Below are 22,643 nucleotides of genomic sequence, written 5' to 3' on the forward strand. Positions count from 1 at the left end.
TATGGCAGTGATAAAAGTACGCCTCTGTGAACCTTCCTGATACAGTACAATACACACGGAAAATCTTTGGTATAAATTCCGATTTCAGCGTTGCTAAAATGTATTTGAGGGATTCTAAGTCCAAGTTTTCCTGAATTTCAACTTTTAAAATTAAAGGAAGTGCTGTAACTTCTGGGAGAGGGTGACAGTGTTATATCCAATATTGTTAGATGTTTGAGAAGAGAGGCCTCTTCCAGTGTATCTTAGGTGATTTTTTTAAAGGGGTACTAGGCAGTTAGGCAAAAATGGCATAGTAAGTTAATTTTTTATCAATATGAAATGAAATAATAATTAATTATATAATCAACAAAAAATAAGTAATTATTTTTTCTCGATTACAACCATTTCTGTAAGAAACATATCAAAGTTTATACTTATTTTGCCTGTGAGTGATAACTCAAACTTAAAGTCAATTTTTTTCAGTTCACTTTATGCACAGTTAGGCTAATCGGGATTGAACCTATAGTTTAAAGTCGGATCCGAAACACTATCTGTCTCCACCTGGGATAGAACGAGGGACCCCTTGATCGAAAGGCAACAATAGCACCACTGCGCCATCTAGGTGGCACCACGACTGACAATTATCAGTTATTATTAATTATAATTATTAATAGTTACAATTAAAACAAGTCTGTGTGACGGAAATATGAAATTGCATTACAAGTAAAGAATATTCCCAGCATTGATTAATGTCAGTTATAACATAATACTTTGCTGTGGTTCTGTAATATACGAGGTGTGGCAATTAAATAACGAGATTGGTGTCATAACTGTGATGTATTGCAAGAAAGTTACAATTGACTGGTATCCCCTTCAATATACTCCCCTCCCCTATCAATACACCACTGCATACGTGTCTTCCATTGTTCAAAGCAATGCTGTAGGTCATCAGATGTCACACTGTTCAACAACTCTGCCGTTTTTCGTTTCACCTCTTCCACGGAGTGAAAATGTGTTCCCTTCAATGCACTTTTCACTTTTGGGAAGAGATAAAAGTCACAGGGGGCCAGGTCTGGGGAATACGGAGGATGGTCGAGCACAGGAATGCGCTTGGCGGCTAAAAACTGCTTCACAGAAAGGGCATTATGGGCAGGCGCATTGTCCTAGTGGAGGATCCATGCATCGTTCTTCCACAAATCCGGTCTCTTCTTCCTTATTCTTTCCCTCAGTTTGCTTTGGACTTCTTTGTAGTAGGTCTGATTCACCATTCATCATATCTGAGAGAATCCGAATGCTCAGACGTCTGTCTTTCCGCACAAGTTCATGATTTTTTTAACATTATCGTCCTTTCTTGAACTCGCAAGGCGGCCGGAACGTTCATCTTCTTCAACCTCCTCCCTACCTTCTAAAAATCGTTTGTGCCACTCGAACGCTCGCGCACGTGACATAGCATTATCACCATACACCTCTTTTAACATTGCACAACATTCCGTTGGTGTTTTTTTAAATTTCACCAGAAATTTGATATTAATGCGCTGCTCAACTTTATTATCTACCATGATTCCGGCACTACTACAGAACACTGTCCTCTTCAAGCAAGCTTGCAAAGAAAAGAAAAGCTTTCAGAATCATGAAACAAACAGTGGGTGCACTTGAAGGTTCAATATCAACAACACATCAATAGCTACCCCCCCCCCCACTATCCTAGACGACAGGAGGTGCGCAGTCTCGTTATTTAATTGCCACACCTCGTACATATGTGTCATTTTTCATTGTTCTATTGGAAATAGTATTGTATTGAAGATTCTTAGTATGCAGTAATAGTTGTGTGGAATGAGCACTTCGAAGAATTTGTGTCAGCGATAAGCGACACGGGTCGTTATCGCCTTAAACAAAACAATCACCGCACATGTTCGAACAACAGAGGCGACACAATGCACGGTATTGAGAAAATAGACCAATCCGAGCTTGACGTGAAGCTTGCCGCGTATCCTTTCGATTCGAAACGTTGCATTGATTACTGAGGGTTCGCTTGCAAGAGACATGTGTAGTCTTGTTGCTTTGGTCTGAAAGCTTTCTTAGGCAGTTTTCGGACAGAAGCGACAAGTGACTTACGCCACGACAGTTTCCCACCGAAGTTAAAATCAACAAAGCGACACGAGACCTTCCGGTGTATAGAAAATCATTCATTGCGCAGGCGCGATCAACATACAGAGGCGACACGATGCACGCTGTTGAGAAAAAGGCCCAGTCCGAGCGACACGTGTGGCTTGTCCTGTCACTCCAATAGGAAAGGTTGCATTTATTTGTCACGGCTCGTTTCCGACTGATGGATGCACCGACCACCGGAGTGGTTAGCACACCACTGCGATGAGTTCCGGATACTAATCCTGGTCTGGCCGTTCTTTGTGAGTGTCACTTGATCAATTTCATCATCACTCATTACTCATCGTTGCTGTTACCCAAAAGTGGAAAATCAAACGAAGTTCAGGTTAAAGGATCGTCCCACTATGCCGGTTGGCAAGGTCAAGCGGCAAAGACGAAAAGTGGGTACGTGTCGTCGGCCTGTACCGTAGCAGGGCGCTACGACATCAGGTGTCCCGGGTTCGAATCTCGACCTGAGCGTTCTTTGCGAGCGTCCCTTCATCAATTTAATCATCACTCATCCTCATCCTCGCGTTTATCCAAAAGTGGCGCAAACGTGAAGGAAAATGAACCAAGTCAGTCGAATCAAATCAAGTATGGATTTTAAAGTCCACTTTATGCCCAGGAAGGCTAATCGGTACTGGACCTACAGTTTATTGTGGATCCGACCCAGTTGTGCCTACCGGCTATTAAACCCGGGACCCCTTGATTACAAGGCGAGGACGTTACCACTACGCCATCGGTGAGGCGCTCAAATCAAATCAAGCGTGAGCGCAAAGAGGGCCAAAAAAGTGCAGCGAATTAGACGTTGCTATTGTCTGAGAACGCACGATTTCGCTTTATTGTGAAAATATCATCTTTCAGACTATCCTGATTGTCTAGTTTAATTACTGTCACTCTAAGCATAGAGAATGGGACGATGAACAGCTAGCGTTATGGAGAGGAACATTTCGAAACACCAGCTTTAAGACGCCACCGCGAGAAAAATTAAAACCAGGCGCTGGCAACACTGCGGCGACGATTCCAGGACCCCTTTCTCTCTCCTCTCTCGGTATTTGACTTGTTCGTAATGAATGCCTGCCGATGTGGACGTCGTATCGTACGCCGGCGCAGAAGCGTCGCGACGTCGCTCGCGTAAAACCACGCTGCATTCAGTTCGCTGTCGGTAGCCGTCGTGGTTACGTGCGTTCGAAACCGGTTCTCTTTTCCTAGTGGTCCCGTATTCGCGTCTCGCGCATGGAGTAGAAGGTGAAGAGGACGCATCTTGCAAAAAAGGCCAATCCACAAGGTAGGTGGCGCTGTTTTCCTCTGTGTGCTTTGCAAGTGTCTTGAATGTTGGTGGTGTGGTAACGTTACGTGTCATCCCCTGTCGAACGCTGTTGTCGCTTCAGTAAGACCAACACGTCAACAGCACGTACTCCTACCGTGGACACTTGTCACCGGTCAAAAAGCTTAACTCGGAACCAGTTTGTCAAAACCATGCCCGTGAACGAACAAATACAGCCGCTGAGAACATAAAAACACTTACCATCTTGCACGTCGCAAATCTAACACTTGTTGCTTACAAGATCACGCATGACTGAAGACAGCTGGTGTCTTCCTTGAGTAGCGAACAAATGAAGGTGCTTTGTTGGTCGAATGCTTCCAATTCCTGACGGCTTGTTGTACGTACATCCAAATGTGTAGTTCCATCGTATATTAACCCTGCTTTCTGTCCCTTTTGGATAATCGCGTCGATGAGGATGTACTGTTGCTTGCAGTAAAGTCCCGAAACTACATCAAATTACAAACTTCGGAACAACTTGAGATGACAGGACCCCTCTCCGATTTTCTTCATATTTGGCATACTCACTAATTGAGGCCTCCTAATCACGAATCTGAAGTTAAAATGTATCGGAAACGTTTAGAAATTGCAAAATAAGCGAAAATAAGGCGTTAGTTTTCAGAATGTTATTTCACAACTAAATATATATATTCCTGATACTACCACGACACGAAATTTTAACTATGTTTGCCTAACCTAACCAAGCGCCAATGGTTCTTGGGGCTAACGGCAATGGTTCGTGAGGCTAGCGTCAATGGTTCGCAATTTCTAGACGCGACCGACAAATTTTAACTTCAGATTCGTGATTAGGAGGCCTCAATTAGTGAGTATGTCAAATATAAAGAAAATCGGAGAGGCGTCCGGTCATCTCAAGTCATACCCAAACTTCTTACTAATCGGAATAACTTAGTGAAAATCGGAAGAGGAGAAAGAAGAAACGCTGTGGGAAACGGGATTAGAGCATTGTTATGAGTATATACTGGCTTGCTTTTGGTGCAGTTTACTTAGCTTTTCAGCCACTTTTGGCTAATCGCGAAGATGAGAATGATGCGATGAAACAGATGCTGGGAAACTCACAGAGAACACCAATATACAAGCCTGGACTCGAACCCAGGAACCCCAAGCGTCGTAGCGCACTGTGCTAACCACTCCGCCACGCAGGTCTGCAATAATGCATTACTCAGTATGTAGTAACAAGGATCTTAAGGGGGGGGCAAGTAATTTTGAAATAGTTAAGTGTCTTCTCTGTTTTAGAACATTGCATCGTTTCCATTTACAAATAGACCCAAATAAAACTTTTTATTTTGTCTAGGATTATACGCAATGTTCTATTATCCAGATTAGAATTATCGAGACTCTACCTACACACGAAATTAACAAATATGTAAAAAAAAATAACAAAGTACACCATTCGCCCGGGGCATGAACCCGAAACCATGATGAACACGACCGACGTACGTGTATAATGCTCTTATCGCTTAAAAAACATTAATTGTTCTAATATCAATTCCCTTGTTTGTTCCGCCGCATTGTTTTTGGGGTCTCTTTACGCTAATCAGGGAACGCTAATGAAGGTATGAATGTAGAATACAGAGAATGTCTCCAATTTCTTTCCTACTTCTTATAGACACTAAATATGTAGTCCTGGTAACGTATCTGGAGTTAAGATTTGTGGGTCACGTGAAAAAATTGTACACTTACGTCTATATATGTTGCAAAATTACGTTCTTCATTACCGCGATCATTCTCCATACATAATGAAAAACTAAATATGCTGACCAAGGCAGTAATTTATTTTATTAAAAACAAACTAAACGTAACGTTTCAACCTTCTAGCAAGGTCTTCTTCATGCAAACAAGAAAAAGGAGAACAGAGAAAAGGAAGAGGAAGGGATTATCTACGAAGTGAAATGTAAAGAATGTCAGAGTGTGTACATAGGAGAAACGAAAAAGAGGCTGAAAGACAGGTTGAAACAACATGGGGATGATGTACGACTTAAGATAGAGAGAGATATTTAAATACGATATTTAAACACACGAGAGAAACAGGACATGGCATAAGATAGGTTTGGCAACAGTGTTCGAGCGTTCTTCTAGAAAAATGGCGTTTTGGATGCTAGTGCTACAAAACTTATATTTTGTTACAATATGTGCTCATTGGGAAAAGATTAACTGATATCTCCAGGAAACTTTTTCCGGTAAGGTTAGGGTAAGAAAGTATCTTGAATTATGTTAATATTTGGTACATTAACTAATTTTGGCCTTCTGATCAGTACATTATGAACGGGTACCCGCACGAACCATGCACGGGTAGCCCCACAAATCATTAACGGATAACCCCACGAACCATTCACGGATAGCCCCACGAACCATTTCCGGTAAGGTTAGGTTAGGCAAGCTTAGTTAAAATTTTGTTCGGAAAACAATGGGATACACCTAAAAAAAAATCTCGACTTATATGAGTTTTTTCACTTTTTCCTGACGTGATCCCCGCATTTTAACAACAGATTCGTGATTAGAACGCCAAATATAGTTAGTATACCAAATATTAACGAAATTGGAGATATTCTCTATATTCTACATTCGCTCTGTAATGAAATGAAAGCATCGCCCTCAGTGGCCTAGTAGCTATTGTAACGTGCTACGAAGTCAGGTCACAAGTTCTGACGTCGGTTAAGGCATGCGTGTATTTCTATTTTTGTAAATTTTACGCCGCTCTATATGCCACTTTCGTTAATCGCGACGATGAGTCGTAATTACATGAAGCTGATGAAGAGAGATCCGCAATGAACACCCATGTTGAAGCCGTGACTCGAACCCGTAAACTAATGTGTCGAGATCGAGAGTCTATCACTCAGCGCACTCGGTCGTCACCAAGCAGGTTTTTTTTCCAGATGCACTTCGTAACCAACGTCAGTAGCGCAAATTAACCATGAAGTTTATATATAGACTAGCTGATTGCCCGGCGTTGCCCTGGTATTTATTTATCCCAATCTTCTATTGACAGGAGTATAATGAACTTGGAGTTGAACGGCGTTGGTAGTGTCACTATTCATCTCAGCGGCCCCGACAACTATGTATTCCACGCTAATATCGATCGTTTTCGATTATTTTTGCATGTGACCCCTTACCACCTCCACCCCTAGGGGTACCAGAGGTGTCTTGAAGATGAACGGCATTGGTAGTGTCACTATGGATCTTAACGACCCCGAAAACTATGGATTCCACGCTAATATCGGTAGTTTTTGATAATTTTTACATGTCACCCCTTTCCCACCCCCCGCCCTAGGGGTACCAGAGGTGCGTTTGGAGTTGAACGGCATTGGGAATGTAACTATTCATCTTAAAGACCCCGAAAACTATGGATTTTACACTAATATTTGTCGTTTTCGATTATTTTTACATATCACCCCTCCCCACCTCACCCGCAGGGGTGTCTTACCCCCACAGTATTTCTTTCCAGGTTCCAAATGATACGCGCACTAAGTTTGGTTGATATCGCTCCAGGCGTTCGAGAGTTATGCCGGAACAAACATACACACACACACACCAACACACACACCACACATACATCCATTTTTATATATTAGAAGATTTATATATATATATATATATATATATATATATATATATATATATATATATATACATACATACATACATACAAAATTAAAAGCCGAGAAATCCACCCGGCGACATTTCTACGTTATTTACCACAACAAGCTTCCTAAAATTCAAGTACCCTCACCGACAGTAAAAATGGAGCACCTCTATCCTGAAATACTCGCTTCTCTGCAAGGCGTTGTGTGTGTCGCTTAGCTTTACGGCGGTGGTAGAAGTTGCCGTTGGATATTTGCTATTAAAATCCACTCTTCGCCGCAGAGTTAGGCAACACACACACAACACCTTGCCGGAAAGCGAACATTTCAATATCTAGGTGCCCCATTTTTATTGTCGGTGACTGTACAATGCACGTCATATCACCAACGATTCCCTGTTATTAACATAGTAATTGTGAAAAGTTGACTGAAGCTAAATTACAGTTCAAGACCGCCAGGATACGCCACTATCGAACTACCATAAAAATTGCCAACTGGCTTTTACGCAGTTACCTTAAAGATTGTCATTTTAATAACACAATTTTTAAAAATCTATTTGTGATGTACGCAACTGTAATTTATAATCATGATAAGACCTTGAATTTTAGATTTTCAACGTATAAAGTTTATTTTACAAGTAAATAAGAAATAACAAGTTACATCAGCGTTTCATTAAAAAACGCAACTGAAGAAGTTTTATAGTGGCTAAAATAACGTATTTTGCTTGTTAGAGCCTATTGTAGGTTTTTGCGCCTAAATCAATTTTTTTTTTTAGGTATTTATGTTTATTTTTAAGATTTTGCAGTATTTTCATATCACACAAAGGTATTTTACTCTGTTTGGTGACGACAAACTTCAATGACTAACTTGTTTGAAACATACTCTCTGTCAATTTCTCATTCTCCAATTCCACGATGTTTTGCAAGCTCGAAACGAAGCAAAATGTCTGGCGCCACTGTTGCCTGCGAACAGTGGCGTGCCTAGGATTTTCGAAGGGGGCGGGGGAATTATGTAACCTTTTTAAATAGTCAGTCCTCGTTTTGCCATCTTTTTCTACCTCTAACTTTCATATCTTTTAGGAATGTTGGGTCAAAGGCGAAGGGTATGACCAGTGATGTGCGTCTACGCGTAAACAAAGATAGTCTACATTCTACACGTAGACTATTTTATACACGTACAATACGTAATCTATGTAAAGAACATGGCGAAAGGTGATAACTTAGTAAAGGGCGCCGTGGAATTAAAATAAAATTATACTGCGTATCAGTTGCTGATGTGTAAGGATAACTTTTCATACTCTTTCTTCCAAATTCGAAAAATTTCTCACCTACGAAGAAACCTAATATAGGCAATATTCTAGTGTTTTATGGGAAAGAGACCACTCTTGGCTCACGACTGCCATCTGTTGTTGTTTTTTGCATACTATTTATCTTCTTCCATAGTTGATAATAGAAGAGACGAGAAATTTTGTTATAAATAGGGTTCTTTTCATTTCGTTAGGAACCAATATTTGAAAATGTCACTTTCCTTTCATGAAACCCTTGAAAATTAATTTTAATGCACTTCAGATTGTCTACGTAGTCTATGTAAACTACAACCCAATGTAATCTACGCGTAGATTACGTGTAGACAACGCATGTAGACGTAAACGTATAGTCTACAGCACATCACTGGGTATGACCCCTACCAACCTCCCTTTGAGCACGCCACTGAGTGCACAGTTCAATTCAAAGTGCAAACTTCTGATCCGTGTGGACTTGCTTACTTTCACGTCAGTTCGGTGGTTTGTGGCATTCACGCCTTGTGAAGTAAAATTTCAGCATTCAAATTTGTACCACTGACTATGTTTCTGTTTAAAGATCATTATCAGCATATAAGATGATCCTCACACATAAATAACGGAGTTTGTCTATGGATAACGTAGAACATATTATGTATTCTGCAGGATATTATACATAATTCATTTATCACATCGACAAGTAACTTTCGCTAACAGCACAAGTATTAGTATTACAATAATTTGTGGACGATTGAAGCATTCCACAGAATAACGCTGTATGCCACATTTCAGTGAATGCGAGAAAAACGGATAAAACCTGTTGTATGTTACTGGACTGCAGTAGAAACAACATAAAACCTTATTGCCGGACCCTGTGGCCGAGTGGTTAGCACATCGCGCTGCGACGCCAAGGCCCAGGGTTCGAATCCCGCTCGGGCTTGGTTGTTTGTGAATGTCCATTCATCAATTTAATAATTTCATCACTCATCCCCATCTTCGCAAATTAGCCAAGAGGCACAAAACGCGAAGTCAATCAATCAAACATAAAACCTTCTGCAAACACAGTAGCAATCTTTGTGCAACATCCGACCTTATGACTAACCAGCTTGTAGCTTGTAGAAGCAGGGCCGCAGCATGATTCCACTGGTAACTCAGCACATTCCCAAAAGTACCATGCAGCATTATTCGGTCTAATGCTTCAATTTTGAAATGAAAACCTTGTGAGAAAATTAATATTTGGTGGATACATATTAGAATTTCTTACGGTTCCTTTGCTTTAACAGTTGTACCTAATAAGTATTTTTCAGGAATTTTGAAACATTTAAAATGTGTTTTGGAACCTACTTCAGGATTTTTTTTAGTCTAATTTAATATTCAGGGCAGTCTCCCGTTCGACTACAGTCATGCATTTCATGATTTTTAAGTTTTTGATTGATTTTTTGTGTAGTTGAAAATGACGTAGCTTTTGCCGGAAATATAAAGTGTCTGGTTTGGATTCTCGAACACATGGTTGTAGTTTTTCCTGTTCCGCAAATTAATAATTTGCGTCGCGATTAAAGTGGAATCAGCAGAAATAATAAGAAAGTATTAATCTCGAGGAATATTTGAAAATACACGTACTTTACTCAATTCGCCCTCTTTTATCTTGCGGTGTAGAGGTTTTCCCAGAAGGAGCGCCATCTGTCCCTGTCCTACACTAGATATTTAACTTCTTTCCAGTCTCTGCCCCTTGCTTCCACAGCTCTCTACATCATCTTCGCACACTTTCTAGGCCTTCCTCTTGGTATTGTTCCCTGCATTTTTACGTCGTATACCACTTTGGCTACGTGCATTCCAGCCATTCTTCTCACATGACAAAACCATCTAGGTCTCTTGTACTTTCTCTAGTAAAGGAGAAACTCTCAAACAATTTTTTACGGTTTGATGTCTCGCTAGATCTCTTCTTATAGGACAGATTGTCTCAACTTTGCTTGACGTAGAACCTCAAGGCTGCAACACTGATTAAGTGAGCTTCAAAACGCTATTTTTGTCATTTTAAAGATGGCGCCCCCTCCGTACACACACTTGCACCAGTGAAGAGTAGTTGTATATACAAGCGCGTCGCCTGATAATGTTCGCACGAGCACATGAACACTCATGTATGTGTCTTAAATTACGTACATATTAAATGCACACACACACACACACACCTACACATATACGTATATTTATTCGAAAAATACTATGTTTGATGTACGAGTATATACACACAATTTACTCTGACAAGACTTCTTTCACGTCTGATAACTTTTCTAGATAGTTAGTAACACTGACTCTCACGGTGTTCCACGGAGGGCGTTGAACACAATTGCTGTGAGTGTTACATAGAGTTGACAGCTAAGGGGCTGTTGGCTACTATACCTCGTAGATGTTCACTTCCCTGTGAGAACACTGATCCAAGCGGCAATACTTCTTACATTCGGCACCAGAGTGCAGCATATACAAGGCATGTCTAGGGGGACTCGAATGAAAAGGTTTGTGCTACATAATTGCAAACTTTAGCGAGAATTCGCTAAACCTGGCGGATTTTAAGGGGGAGAGGGACAATTTCCCTATAGGTCCTTCTTGTATTACTTCAAATATAGCGTGATTTTGGGGGAAATAGTTGAAAATAAATTGAACTGTTATTCTCATTTTTTTAATTTAAGACGAAGTTACAAGGGAGAGGAGTAAAACTGCATTAAGTACAAAAACATTATTGTGAACACTCGTCTGCGAACTGCACACGACGCCACTGGGTATATATGTATATTAACTAGAAATGGAAATTAAATATCTCTAGGTACGCTTAGCACACCACCAGGTTTACGAACTTCGACAACGGCCTGAGATGAGTGGAAAGACCTACGCAGTGGCCCACAAGTGCATTCCGAAGATTATTCTTCTGACGATATAGGTGTGTTTCACCTACGTCACAAACTGTTGCATTGTGGGATCAAGCAGCCATGATTGTGGCGGGTTCTTGTAAACATTCGGAATTCAAGCGGGCGGGAAGGAGATTTCAACCTTGTTTACGATGGTATACTTTGTGCAATATTAGGTTGTTTAGATCTAACACGCACTCACGTTTATCCTCTAATTTTCCGAGAAAGAACAGAAGGTGCAATTCAAGGCACAGACTTTTCCGATTGTTGATTAGAATACGCCGTCACGGCGAGAATAAATCGTGCCAACATTAATGAACAAAACAAACAGTACGGAGTGGTGTGGCGAACATTTCTTGTAAGGTAAGTTCATATATATCGCATTTCTCTGTGACTTTAGTACAAAGATTGAACTGGTATTTTTATCATACTTGCAAGTAGCGTTTCCTTGTTATTGTTTTATTTGGTAGAAAGGTGTTGATATATTTGATGATTAAAATGATAACATTCAAAGTTAAATTCATCTTGATAATTGCACGCTTCTTCTTGATTACAAATGTTATTAATTGTTATCCTATTCATGAGGAAAGGTGCCGGTAGTAGGTTTTGCGTACTGTCAGAAAAAAAGCACTGCTAAGGTTAAAACCTGTTAATGATACAGCAAAGTATCTCAAATTGATTGATTTATCTGGTTTATTTTACTTCGTTTTTCTGCTATATTTGGCTAGTCGTTAAGATCAGTCATGCGAAGGCCGAGATTCGAATCCGGGACCGCTAGCATCGTAGTGCGGTGTGCTAACCACTCCATCACTGAGGCCTACATATCCCAAATTGTTAAGTTAAAGCAAGGAGAGAAATTACTGTTCTTGAACAACTCAACATTTCAAATTATGCGCTTGAACAAACGTTAAAAGGAAACAGAAGATAATGGCTGAGTCTTGGAATTTTAAGTTAATATGTCGTCGATGACCACTTCCTCCCACCCCGAGCGGGAAACATAGGTTACTTACTGGATGTAAACATTTCAAGCAGAATCCGAACCACTAATAAATACGAAAACAAACTGATTCCGTGCAGCTGGTTCAAGTAAATAAACACAGTTGAACTAGAGTTGACCTTTTCGTTGCATTGTTATGCAATGTTACCGACATTTTACACAGTACTAACAACAAACGCGCACTTGGCGCAGGTGTAGCGAACGATGCGTGGTGGGGATTTCCTTGCAGACGACAAACAGCTTTGCCGCAAACATGGCGGCGGTGCGAATCCTGACATCACATGAAACCCACATATACAGGCACTAACTCCGGACTTGAAAATATATTGTACATCAGGAATGGGTATGTGTTAACTTGCAGGAAACTTATGCAAACCTACATGCATAAGTCATTTGACTACCCCTCGTATATGTATCTGAAACTTACCATGTTCTTAATTTATTTCGACCCTCAGCCTCTTTAAGCTAATAGCGACGAGGAGGATGAAATATGAAAGTACACACACTGGCGGAGACTGAACTCTGAATCTCAATGTCGAGAACCTGAGTCGGACACTCAACGCCCTCGCCAGCGAGGTGGCACGTGAAAACACACCAAACGTTCTTGCACGATAAATCGCCGCTCCTGAGTTGAAGAAGCTAAATATATCAACAATAATAACAATCGAATTGGTCGTCATGTTGTATTTGTCATCATAACTCGCTTCAAAGGCAGATGGAATTTTTTTTGTTAGCATGTGTACGTTACAATGTAACAGTTTGAGCCTGCACGATGGACTGGTGGTAACACCGTCTCCTTTCAATCCCTATCACAAGCATATATACACCTCAGAAGGAGTATCCTGGTACCGCTTCCGCCACTCGGTGCTTTGTAGTCTGCTGGATGATCTTGACAGACGTCACGTGGCCGCTTCCACCCGCCGATAGAGGCGCTGGAGACAGCACGTGCTTTGTTCTCTGCCAGTCAAAGCTCGCCGTTTCCATTAGGAGGGAATTTGAACACTGGTTGCCACTTCACACCCGGTGGGAGGGGAAGGCAACGCAGGGGCAGGTATTTCAGATGGCAACAGGAAAATAATTTTCCCTGTAGAGGCTTGAATATTATTTGTTTACCGTTTCAAGGGCCTGTACGACAGCATGAACAGTCGACATGTTTTTTTTTTAAAAAAATCCGCTATTTTCGGATTGCCCTGTAGTTCCAGGAATTATGACACGTCCTTCCGTCTTCCAGGAGTAGAAAATCCATGAAAATTTTGCAATAATAAACATACATATTTTCTAACAGTTCTTAACTTAAGGACCCCCAGCGCCCCTCAGTAGAATAGTGTCTAACGCTGTCACCTTGTAGTCGAATGGTTCTTAGTTTCACCTCCGTGCAGGAGACGGCTTTTACAACAGTTTCCTGACAATGGCAACGTTGTAACCCCTAACGCACGCAGAATTTTTTCGGAGGGTGCTGGAATTGTTACTTTATACGGGCTGGGCGTTTCCCATTATTAAATAAAAGGTGTCTAAAAAGTATGGGATTTTTTAAATCGTAACTTGGCAACACTGCTAGGAATGTGGCGCCACGTAACGTACAAAATATGAAGTAGGTGCCATGCCATTCAGCCAGTTATCATGGAGCAGTGGAGTAGTGCACAGCGTACATATAAGAATAACGAAAGTGTCAGTGCTGCACGTCGAGAATTTCGGAGACATTATCAACAACAACGGCATGCACAAATTCCATCCGCGCATGGAATAGCAAGTTGGGTACACACATTCGAGGAAACAGGTTCAACCTTGAAGCAGAAACAAACAGGACGACCTCGCAGTGGCCGAACACAGGAGAACATACAGGCTGTCCGAACTGCCATCGAGATAAGTACACAACGCTCTGTTCGACGCCAGGCAGAGTCTCTGCGCCTGCATAGTCCAAGCGTGCATAGAATACTGAAGTGTGACCTAAAGTTCCATCCGTACAAATTTCATATTGTCCAGAAATTGAAACCGAACGATCACGGGCAACATAAACATTTTTGTACAGCATTTTTGGCGAAATTGGACATTGACGAAGAGTTCATGGACAAGGTGTGGATGTCCCCCCGATCTCACGGTCTTCCTAAAGACCAAGGTGTATGAACATCGACCGGCAACAAATACAGAACTGAAGACACGAATCCGTGAGGAAATCAACCAGATTCCTGTGGACATGTTACATTGAGCAATGCACGATGTTTCCCGACGACTTCAGGAATTTGTACGGACAAGCGGTAGCCATCTTCCTGACATCATCTTCAAAACATGAAGGCCATCTTGTGCATGAATAACATGTTTACAATTAATTGCATACCTTTTATTATTCATCTCCATGAATACACTTGCTTCGACGTTCATCATATTTTATTTTCCATTTCAAAATGTCTATATTTTTGAGACACCCTTTATTTCATGCTATTGAGGGTCATTTTTAAGGTAGGTATGGATTTACCACTTTGTTTCCATAGATCTTTACTGCTTTCATCGAAAAGTTTTGATTTTCTAAAAAAAATTGTAGGAGCCGTATCCCCATCATCCCCCTTCCCCCCCTTCCCCCTGCATGCGCTAGTGGTTGTATAGTCGACACGCTAGCTACGTTAACTACCGGCTGGCTTTAGAGTCCACGGAGCGCTCACCCCAGCTGCAACAATCACATTCACCGCACAGTGTTGCCACACATCTACTCTACGCCACCTTGTCCCTTCCCGGACTAGCACCTTCCCACGGTCTCCACATTGAAGTGGCAAAGTACGGCAACAGCGTATCTGCAGTCACGTGAATGAGACTCCACGTGGAGTAGACGAGCAGAATGACAGCTGCGCCCGCTGTTTATCCCACCAACGTTCTTGGCGGCGGATTTCTTCAGTTCTTGGACGTTAACCTTGTAAAGGCGTGGACTTTAACTAACGTTGCTGGAGACTGAGATGTGTAAAGAGCTAGGAAGCAAGATGTCTCGTGCTCGAACCCTAGGCAAGGCACTGGTATGTGTAGCATTGAGTTCGGTCATCATCATTCATTATCATTGGCATGTTTAACTCAAAAGGTAAAAAATGAGCTAAAAATCCGAACTAAAAGGGAAGAAAAACAAACGTGCTATTGATATTAGTTGTACGTTTTGTCAAGAGATGGCAGCCTTTTCTAAAACTTCCGTTTGGTAGAACAACATGTAAGAGAAACAGGCATGGCTAGTTTTTGTGTTGTTTCCGTATAACTTACTTAATGCTGTTTATAAGAGTTTTCATTTTATCGCTTCAGTTGGATCTGTAAGTTTTTCTATGAGCCTCTCTTTTCTGGCACTTCTGATAATACAAACGACGAGAATGGATAAAAATTGTATGAAATTGACTATATAATGATGTTAAAAGATTCTGGACGCAAATTATTATTTCCTATGCATATATCGCCAAATATGTTTATAAGTTCACCTAAAGCAAAGATAGGCTCCACAACAAATTGTGTTGACTCCTATTTTTGTGATTTTTTAATTGCCTAATGCTTGTTAATACCAGTATAGATTGGCGTCTCGTGGCCTCAAATTTAGCCGAAGCTTATTTTTTAAAGAATTTAAAATATAATGACAAGTCACATGAATTACAAAAAATAGGTATTTTTTTCTTCTAGACTACAAAACTGGTTCGACCACAGAATTTTAAGCAATCGATAATTCTATTTAATATATGTCTATTTTTCCGGACAAATTCATTGTATCTTGTAATTGACAGCCTATGTTCTTCATCAATTTGTGTTCGAACATCAACCCTGCCAAACTCACTCAAACATAGAGAATGAAAGCCACCAAAACACTACAGAACAACACGCGAGATCGAACGCGACGCAACGGAAGTAGCCCCGAATCAGCACTCAAATCCATTGCTCTCTCCCCTCCTCTCTCTGCTAGCATGTGACCTTCGCTGTAGCGTAGGTGGGTGTAAGCCACGCCTTCCTTTGCGACGTGCCCCGGAAAGCGATAATTGACATCAATGCCGCTAGGAGCACTGTCGTATCCATTGCACCAGACGATGAATTTACGTGGGTAAAAATCGCCTTGTAAAAGACTGTGTGATAGTTATGCGTTATGGTGATTGATAATTAGGTGAATACGTCCGTTTTTCTTTAGGGGCTAAGCCCCGGAAGCCCCAAGGGACGAGACGCCACTGACAGTATAATAATTTGGATCTGTTCGTAATGCTGTATTATGAATAACGTTATCATATTCAGTGCCCTCTCTAGCCCATTCGAAGCAACAGATTGCGCTGAAACTTGGTACAGAGGCTATTGAGACAGAATGCTGGTGAAAAAAAATAATTAGCTAAAATTTTGGCCACCAGGTGGAAGTGTGGCACTGAAATAAAAGCCAGAAATCGGATATGCAAAATATTATTTCTAGTTTGTCGAACAGAAGTGTTCCATGTTAGAGTGAATAACCCTTTGGAAGATTAAGACAGCGTGATCAATGACAGCAGGATGTTGTTCACTGTGCACTAAATTTCAGCGCCACGTTTCCACCTGGTGGTGAAACTTTGAACTATTATTTTTTCGTCAGCATTCGCTTCCCCATGATTCTCATAGCCTCTATATCACGTTTCACCGCTTAGAATGAGCCCCAGAGGGCTCTAAGTAGGGGAAGTTTAATTGCAACCACCTGGTGGATAAATACAAGCTCTGAAATCAATAAATATTAACCATCTTATTGTCAACCCTCTCCTAATCAATATTTATGAGTTTGCTGGACAACTTCACCTGTGAAGAAATGAACCTTCACAGTAACACCCCAAAATACCACTCTTCAATGAAGATACAGCTAAGAGGGGGAGGGGAGCGCATCCAGAGAGAAATTGGGAACATATTTCTTTGCACTAGTTTCGAATTTTATCTCCTCCCCGGAAACAAGGGACAATTTGCAATTCAGATGCGATTAACGAACCTCATTTGCGTATTGGCTTTGGTCCGGGTCAGTCGCTTACGCGGTTATCGGGCACGCAGCCCACTGACCTCAATGTGGGGGACAAACGGCCCTCATCATGGGAATATTCCCATGGACCATTCATTCCCGGCGCCCATCATGCCAAGTGGTAGCCGCTGCTGCAACGCGGTGCGTGATGATGATGTCATCAATTTCGGGATGTTGCTGCTCATGCGAGAAGCGGAAAAGAGATAATTGCATAATGCTGCAAGAATCTTGTGCAGTTATGCGCGTTTATTTCCAGGTAAAATGTTCCTTGTTGGCCAGCCGAGAGGCGCGTGTGTGTGTCGCTTCTGTCCGTTTTCACATGTATCGTTTTGTAAACGAACGTTCAATTACAAAGGAGAGTCAAATTTAAACCTTAATTTGATTTTGTTTCTTATCTCATAGATTTCTGTATGTAGGGTTGCTCCATATTACCACAGACCTATTGCCGATTTACATATATTTTCAACTTTCAGTTAGGTATATACCTTAAGAACAATATCTCTTTGGGGGTCCACGTGCGGTCACTTACGAGCCACTGCAAAGGCATTTCCACCGATCTGCCTGTGAACTGAAGCCATTGTCGAACTTTCTCCTCCATAAGTAAACTTGCTTCTGTGAGAAGCATGCACAGACATACTGAATTTTCATTTGACAAGAAATTTCTGTAAGTTTTAGGCTGACAGAAGAAACAAGAAACCACTCTGCTTCACTGGTGCAAGTTCGTGTAGAAGGCTCCATTTTTAAAATAACAATAATGTTGGTTTGAAGCTTACTTCATTAGTGTTGCCACCTTGAGGTCGTTTTGTAAATAACAGTTCATACGTCACGTAATTTTGAGCTGTATATAGTCTGCGCTAAAATTTTTATTTGACTCATGTAATATCTCTAGATATGGTCTATGAAAAAAATACAATTAGAATGTTCTAGCCATGTTTCCCATCTACGTTTTGAAGTAAAATTTGAATGAATTGAATCTTTATTTGGAACTGAAAAAAATCTTTAAACAAGGTATGATATTTACAAGATTAAATATTTTTACGCCGAAATTGTATATTGCAATATTACATGATGTAATTCTGGTAAACTATGAAGCATTTAAATAGCAATAAGGTTGAGAAACTCAATATGCTGACCAAGGCAGAAATTTATTTTATTTTAAAACATAAAACTAAACGTAACGTTTCAACCTTCTAGCAAGGTCTTCTTCAGACTCTGTACCAAGTACAAATGTAACAAGGTACAAAACAGGAATATACACAAAAATCACTCCCCTCCAGACACCAGATTATTAGGAAGTTGTTTTTCTGGACCATTCCAGCAGGTGGCCTTCCGTTGTCAACTGTAATTTCACCTGACAGGCGATTTAGCTGAACATTTCTTTTCATCTGGAAAGTGGTTGGACTCTTTATCTCACGCTCTTTTTCCTTAACCTTTCTTTCTTCATTCCTCTTCCTTCTTTTATCCTCTTTCGCTTTGGTCCTTTCCACTCTTTCTAACACCTTCTTCCATTTTGTTTATCTTCAGTCCCCCATTTCAGTTCATTGTATCTTCTTCTGCTTTCCTCTCTATTTCCTTGGCCTCCTTCCATTTTCTCACTTGTATGGTGTTAGCAATAAGTAGGAACATTGTATTCTCGCGATGCGCGAAATCGCGAAATGTGAAAAAAAGATGCAATTTTGAACATTCTAGACGTAACTACACCCCCAATGATGAAAGATGCATGAGTTATATTCGCGAAGTAATGCGAAATGTGTGCTTTTCCACGAAATGAACGCTTTTTCGCGAAATAACCGTGAAATATCATCAAAATAAGTAGAAAACACACAAAAACCGGCAATCGAGGTTGTGCGCGCAAACTGTCGATTTGTAACGAAACGTTTGCTTAAAGTTTCCTACCACTTGCAGCTGAAGAACGTTTTATCTTCGATCAAATCAGGAAGACGCTGCAAATTGGGATTTCCCATGCACAAAATTTCAGTTCGAAAACTTCGCTCCCTGTCAAGCTGCATTCCTTTCTTCCCCGAATGTCTACTCAACTTCCAGTTTCATTGAACGTGCTAGCTGTAGCAGCGATAAGATTAATCGTGTTTTTTCCACCGCTGGTATATACCGCTGATCTAACATTTTATTTACCGCTCTCCTCAGTTTTTATTTACCATAAATTTGTCTTCCTAGCAATAAGGTTGTCCAAGATTTATGTAAACAAGCTTTTACTACAAGAGTATAAAAGTGACAATTCCGTCTCAGTAGCTTTGATTTCTCACCAGCACTGGCGATCGATGGTGAACCGCGGACGAAATGCCATCTTTCTAGGTGGTTGCCAGCTAGGGCCGCAAGTCCGGCCCTAACTCGAGAACAGCTTCACGGTTGTAATCAAGGTGGATTCATTCATATCAGGTGATTTCTTTATTAAATCACTGATTTAAATCGCTTCAAAGAAATTATTTATAGTATAATGTACATAAGAATTTTGTAGATATCAAAATCACTTTTAGTGAAAGTTCTTTATCAAGCTCTAAGAAAGGAAATCAAAGGGAAAAAGTATATGTACTGACGGGTGAAGCTCATAGGAAAGAAAATGTAACATGCAAAGTGTAAGCACACTTAAATTTCTCTTCACGACCCGAATAGACAAAGGAGCGCCTAGGGGTCAAATTATCCAAAATAATGCGCTTTTCAATTTTCGACCGATGTCAAAACATGGGTGGTTTTGTGAATTTTTTACGCCGAATCTATTTGAGATGCAACAAACAAACACGTCACGTTGGAAAGAGGAGGTTTCGGTCTATCACGTGATATTTTTTGTTTTGCTGATTAACCAATAGCAAGCGAGCACATTTTTAACTCATAATAGATTAATGTCTCCGCTGAAAAAGGGTATATAATTTTACAATTAAAATATTATCTTATTAAAGTGTAATGACATATGTCACAATTTATTTTCATGCAGAATGTTGGAAATACATTGTATTACTTGAAAGAGAAGAATGGTACTCATACTTCCAATAACAAGTTCATTATAACGTTTTTTATGTGTTCTGCAAAATTTGAAACTTTGGACTTTGGTCTATTTTCCGTAGAGATCCTCATATTGAGGAAGAGGCATGAATTTCAGGTGGCAACTTGTTCCTAACGCCTGCTGAGGTAACAGTAAAAGAATGTGCATGATAGTTGGATTTGGGGAGAGGAATGGACAGCAAGGTGGGGTAGATTCCCCTTCCCTACCTTCTGGGATAACGGCGTCCCTGACTGAATTTTCTTCCTTACGGGACTACAGTTCTGCAGCAGACTACATAACTCGTGTTTACTTGTACAATGCATGAAAATAAACCACGCAGTTATATTTTAGTTGCACGTGATTAAAATGTTCCTAGTGTGTGTATCATTCACACCAACAACATAGGCGTAACTTGGCGGGGGAAGGGGGCCACTGGCCCACCAAAATTTTCAGGTTTATTAAAATTTACAAGGAGCAAATTAATAAATAAATATTTGTGATTTCACAAACGTCACAGTTATTTAGCAACTCTATTTTTATGAGATGCATAACTTTTCGAATCTCTTCTCCCAAAGTTAAGTCCCAGGCTTGATTCTGTTCGCCAAAATTAGGCCCCAAGTCTGATTCTGCCTCTTCAAAAATAAGCCTCAAGCTAAATTCTGCCCCTTCATAAGCTAGGCCCAAGTCTCATTCTGCCCCTTCAAAATTAGGACCAAAATTACGCCCATGACCAACACGTTCCATTTTATCAACGAAAAGTTTCTCATCCGAAATCGCTAGATGGCAGAGGAGAGCGAATTGTGGATAAACTAGTTTTGAGCTCCAAAACGCGTAGTAAGACGAGCTTTTGGGAATATCGAGGTTCACTTCCTGTTCGCTGCTGATAACATTTCGCTGACGACAAGCTGAACTTGCACGAGGTGTCTTAGAAAGTGTAGGCGGAGATGCTAATAGCCTAGAGAGATATCCGTCTTCAATTTATAGGTACTTTGGAAGGGACTTTTTTCTTTCGGGCAGGATTTTGCGATGACGCGTCGTCGGGAGGCGATCTGTCACTGTCACAGTGCAGGTGGTTGAAATCTCATTATTCAAACACCTATCGTCTTTCTGGATCTTTCCAGCGGACATTCGCTGAACGAGCTCTCGTCGATGCTTGTTCGAGCTCTGTGGCACAGAGATAACTCCTGAACAGAAAGGTTTTTGCACCAGCAACACTTAAGGTGGCCGAAATCCTGTGTTGCTTCGTCAGCCACAATTTCCGGAAGAATCTTATCTCCAATTTATTCACTGAATGGTGGCGCTTTAAGGAGTCCTTGCAGTTGTTTCAGCAAGTCACGTGACAAATGAGAGTTTAAATTCGACGCTCTGTATCTATCCAGGCTTTTCCAATGTTTCACACAGATTTATATCCCCATTTGTTTCAATCCTTTCCCCATTTCCAGTTTTTCTTAGCTGCTATGTGAGAAAAGGTAGAAAAGTACCCATATAGCCTGTTGTGTATGTCCGTACTTGAATTCGCGATATCTCAGGAACATCTACAGCTACAGCATAGATAGAAGTGCGCGAACACAATCAAATCATCATCATGTATAATCTCCAAAGCAGTGATGCCTCAAACTTCATGGGCACTTTTTGCGATCACAGAAAAGGAAGGCGCCCGACCCTGTGGCCGAGTGGTTAGCACATCGCGCTGCGACGCCAAGGGTCCCGGGTTCGAATCCCGGTCGGGCTTGGTTGTTTGTGAATGTCCATTCATCAATTTCATCATTTCATCACTCATCCCCATCTTCGCAAATTAGCCAAGAGGCACAAAACGCGAAGTAAAATAAACTAAATCAAATCAAATCAAAAGAAAAGGAAGGCAACTTTATATATTTATATATTATCAAAGAAGGCGCTCAAGGTTGCCAACTCCTAGGCCAACTCCTAGGAAACCAAGTTGCAAACTCCTAGGAAACCAAGTTGCCAACTCCTAGGAAACAAAGTTGCCAACTCGTAGGAAACCAAGTTGCCAACTCGTAGGAAACAAAGTTGCCAACTCGTAGGAAACCAAGTTGCCAACTCGTAGGAAACAAAGTTGCCAACTCGTAGGAAACAAAGTTGCCAACTCGTAGGAAACAAAGTTACCAACTCCTAGGAAACAAAGTTGCCAACTCCTAGGAAATAAAGTTGCCAACTCCCAAGAAGTAAGATTGCCGATTCCCAAGAAGTAAGATTGCCAACTCCCAAGAAGTAACATTGTCAACTCCCAAGAAGTAACATTGCCAACTCCCAAGAAGTAAGATTTCCAACTCCCAAGAAGTAAGATTGTTCAACTCCCAAGAAGTAAGATTGCCAACTCCAAAGAAGTAAGATTGCTAACTCCCAAGAAATCATGTTGCCAACTCCCAAAAAAGTATGATTGCCAACTGCTAGAAAAATCAGGTTCCCAACTCCTGAAGTGCCAT

The 22,643-nt window shown here is 40.9% G+C and overlaps 1 protein-coding gene across 1 annotated transcript in view; it reads left to right on the top strand.

Annotated features, from left to right (window-relative positions):
- The first annotated feature begins 3,380 nt into the window (after nucleotides 1–3,380).
- The window catches only part of LOC145990095 (cell adhesion molecule Dscam1-like), a 433,569-nt gene continuing 414,306 nt past the window's right edge, over nucleotides 3,381–22,643 (top strand). Inside the window, exon 1 of the mRNA XM_083125747.1 lies at nucleotides 3,381–3,412. The gene's annotated coding sequence lies outside the window, so the exon portion shown is untranslated. The remainder of the gene's footprint in view (nucleotides 3,413–22,643) is intronic.

The sequence above is a fragment of the Lepisma saccharinum genome, chromosome 7, assembly GCF_977018435.1.
Source record: "Lepisma saccharinum chromosome 7, izLepSacc3.1, whole genome shotgun sequence".
Lineage (NCBI taxonomy): Eukaryota > Metazoa > Arthropoda > Insecta > Zygentoma > Lepismatidae > Lepisma > Lepisma saccharinum.